A 4,119-nucleotide genomic window follows, 5' to 3' on the forward strand; every position below is an offset into this window, starting at 1 on the left:
AAAAAAAAAAAAAAAAAAAAAAAAGAAACAAATAGAAAATATTGAAATCAACATCCAATATAAAACATGTAGCTAAAAGTTAAAAAAAAAAATCGACTAAAATTGGTTTGGCTTAGGTTTTTGTTGGTTAATAGCAAAACCTCCACGCCTAGCAATGCTACTCTCGGCTTGTGTGCTACCTCCAATTGGTCAATAGTTGGGGTTTGAGCAATGCTTCCAACTTGTGGTGTAGCTTTCGAGGTTAGAGCAATGCTTCCAACTGATGAAGCCTCCGGGGTTAAAGCCTTGGAAGTTTGAGCGGTGCTTCCTAACGATACAGCCACTAGGACTTTCGTGCAACTTCAAATTGGTGCAACTGCTGGGGCTTGTGTGTCATGTTATCCAAAGGCACGAAATGAAAATTGATGATTGAGATTTACAACACTTCAAACAATGACTAAGAAAAGAGTGTGGATGAGAATGAGCTTGAAACCTTTGCAAGTGTGGATGAGAATGAGCTTGAAACCTTTGCCTGCTTCCATTGTGGAGTGTCTTAAAGTTGTAAGGTTACAAGCTCCATGCACAAATAATGAAGAGTAGCAATGGGTAAGGAATGACTGCTTGGATTTCTCTAATAATGTGAAACCCTGTATATAGTTTGATAGGAAAACTATATCTAGAAAAGACCACAAAATTTAGAAAGGGTATTAAATTGTGTGGGTTTGGGAATATTCCAGGTATAGAATGTTTGAGTATACCATTTCTAATTTTCCCTCCTTTTATTTTCATTTGAGGATCGATAAGAATAATTAAATTTTTAATTAAAAACATACAATTGCTGGCGTAGGGTATTTTTGTGTTGTGCAATAAATTAATATTTTATGTTATTTCATGAACTCAATATTATTTTATATACTATAGAGATTTTCTTCACCATGAATTCGACTTGACTTGATTACTTATCTCATTCATACAACCTATTTATAGTTTGAGAATTAAGGTTGTCACCAATATTTATAGTTTTGAAACCACGTTTTAGTAAGGTTATTGTAATTCTTTGTAGTTTTGAGACCATATTTGAGATTGTGAAAAAACAAGGTTGTGGCCACTCTTTGTAATTATAAGACCTGAGAAACAATCTTATAGTTTGAAAATTATGAGAAACAATAATCTTTTCGTCCCTTTGTGTAGTTTTGTGATCATGTTTGAGACTATGAGAAAGAAAAAGATTAATGTCATTTCTAATTCTAAGACCATAAGAAACAATGAGGTTAACATCTTCATAGTTTTGAGATCATCATAAATAACAATGTTGCGAAGTAGTTAATTTGTATGTGCTTGATACCATGCCAAGTAGGTGAAACATGAGCGTGATAAGGGTTTAGGTTATGCACAATAGGACTCCTAAAAGATTATGATACATTGATTTTATGGCATAGGAAATAGTTAAGTGCTAGTTAATTTGTTAGTTGAGTGATATGGTATCACACCTAAATAAGAGCCCTCACTGAGCTAGACCATGAGAAATTATGGAAAACTAAACCAAGTGACATAGTCAAGCCTGTTAGCGCCGAAAGCGGAACGAATGTACTCACAACACTAGTGAATGGAATTACACCAAGAGACACCAAGATATTTACGTGGTTCGGAGAGAAGAAGTTCTCCTACATCCACGGACCAATCACTAAAAAATCCAAGTGTTACAAGTGAATACCTCACTATCACACTACAAAGACTCTCACCAATGTTTCACTCAACAAATACGATGTGACACCCAAAACTCTCCCAAATTCCGATACCACTTGTTAGGAATGGATGATCCGAATGGAGGGAGAACTCTCTTATTATATAGCATTACCGAATCAAATCTAATAAGTTTAAATCTAATTCAAATAACCCAATCAAATCTAATCCAAATAACCAAATCAAATCTAATCCAAAAAACTAAATCAAATCTAATCTAAATAACCAAATCAAATCAAAACTTATGACAATTTACAACAATCTCCACCTTGTTATAAGATCTCCAAGTTGATAACTGAGTTGGTTGCCACCACATCAACTTACTACTCTTTTCTTCCAACGTTGATGAAATCCAAACAATGCCAAAACTTTTCACGAGCGATCACCTTTGTCAACACATCAGCAGGGTTATCAGCAGTTCCAATTTTTAATAAACGAATGTCCCCTTCACTAATAATTTCTCGAATAAAGTGAAAACGGACATCAATATGTTTAGTACGAGCATGATGGACTTAATTTTTTGACAAACAAATAGCACTCTGGCTATCACAAAACACATCAATATGTTCCTGCAAAATACTCAAGTCATTGATCAAACCATGCATCCAAATAGCTTCTTTAAAAGCTTTCGTTACTGCCATATACTCTACTTCGGTGGTAGACAGTGCAACAGTAGACTGTAATGTTGAGCGCCAACAAACAGGTCCACCCGCCATAGTAAATAAATAACCCGTAGTAGATCGTCGTTTATCAAAATCACCAGCATAATCAGAATCCACATAACCAACTACAAGATTGTCATAATTAAACGTTTCTTGCTTTTGAAACTTAATACCAACATCAATAGTACCAAGAATGTACCTAAGAATCTATTTGACAGCCTGCCATCAATATGTTTAGTACGAGCATGATGGACTTCCTGCAAAATACCCAAGTCATTGATCAAACCATGCATCCAAATAGCTTCTTTAAAAGCTTTCTTTACTGCCATATACTCTACTTCGGTGGTAGACAGTGCAACAGTAGACTGTAATGTTCAGCGCCAACAAACAGGTCCACCAGCCATAGTAAATAAATAACCCGTAGTAGATCGTCGTTTATCCAAATCACCAGCATAATCAGAATCCACACAAACAACTACAAGGTTGTCAGAATTAAATGTTTCTTGCTTTTGAAACTTAATACCAACATCAGTAGTACCAAGAATGTACCTAAGAATCCATTTGACAGCTTGTCAATACTCTTTACCAGGATTATGCATATAACGACTCACCATGCTTACTGCGTGTGAAAGATCAGGCCGAGTACATACCATAGCATACATCAAAGCACCAACAACATTTGCATAAGGAATATTCTCCATATACCTTTTGTCATCGTCAGAACTTGAACACATGGAAGCATTAAGCTTGAAATGAGGAGCAAGTGGAGTACCAACGAGTTTGGTTGAATTATTCAAACTAAATCTTGTCAATACATTGCGTAGATATTGAGACTGAGTCAACCAGACTGTACCTTTTTTCCAATCTCGCTCTATCTCCATTCCAAGTATTTTCTTTGCATTGCTTAAGTCTTTCATTCCAAATGCTTTAGAAAGCTGATCTTTGAGCTTATCAATCTCCACCTGTCTCTTTGAAGCAATTAACATATCATCAACATATAAGAGCAAATAGATAAACGATCATCATCAAGACACCGATAATACATACAAGGATCAAATTGACTATGAGTATACTTATGCTCTACCATGAAATGATCAAACTTTTTATACCATTGGCGAGGAGATTTCTTCAGCCCATACAAAGATTTCTTCAATCTGCATACCAAATGTTGCTGTCCAATTTCTCGAAAACCAATTGGTTGCGCCATATATATTTCTTCTTCCAAATCCCCATGCAAAAAAGTAGTTTTTACATCGAGTTGTACAAGCTCAAGATCAAATTGAGCAACCAAAGCCAATAAAATTCGAATGGAAGAATGTTTTACCACAGGTGAGAAAATTTCATTGCAATCAATACCTTCCTTTTGTGCATAGCCTTTAGCCACAAGTCGAGTCTTATAACGTATACCAGAAGGATCTTCCTTTTTTGCAAAAACCCATTTACAACCAATTTCCTTCTTACCTTTTGGAAGTTGTACCAAATCCCAAGTTTGATTTACCTCCAATGATGCTATCTCCTGATTCATAGCCTCTTGCCAGTGCAATCTATCCGGGCTCTGGATAGCATCTTTGTAGTTGTTGGGAACTTCATCAATCAAAGGGAAAGCATATGCTATCATATCATCAAACCTCGCAGGTTTTCGAATTTCCCTTCGTGGTCTATTCCTGGCGATGGACTCAGGTTCCTCCACTCTTTCATTTACAAGGCTTTTCTCCTCCTGTTCTAAGACATCAAA

At 35.9% G+C, this 4,119-nt stretch overlaps 1 long non-coding RNA gene across 1 annotated transcript in view; it reads left to right on the forward strand.

Annotated features, from left to right (window-relative positions):
- Positions 1-313, forward strand: part of LOC111436646 — a 6,511-nt gene extending 6,198 nt beyond the window's left edge. The window contains exon 3 of the long non-coding RNA XR_002709300.1: positions 269-313. This is a non-coding gene — a long non-coding RNA (uncharacterized LOC111436646). The remainder of the gene's footprint in view (positions 1-268) is intronic.
- Positions 314-4,119: the final 3,806 nt, after the last annotated feature.

Source organism: Cucurbita moschata, unplaced genomic scaffold (assembly GCF_002738365.1).
Source record: "Cucurbita moschata cultivar Rifu unplaced genomic scaffold, Cmos_1.0 Cmo_Scf00058, whole genome shotgun sequence".
NCBI lineage: Eukaryota > Viridiplantae > Streptophyta > Magnoliopsida > Cucurbitales > Cucurbitaceae > Cucurbita > Cucurbita moschata.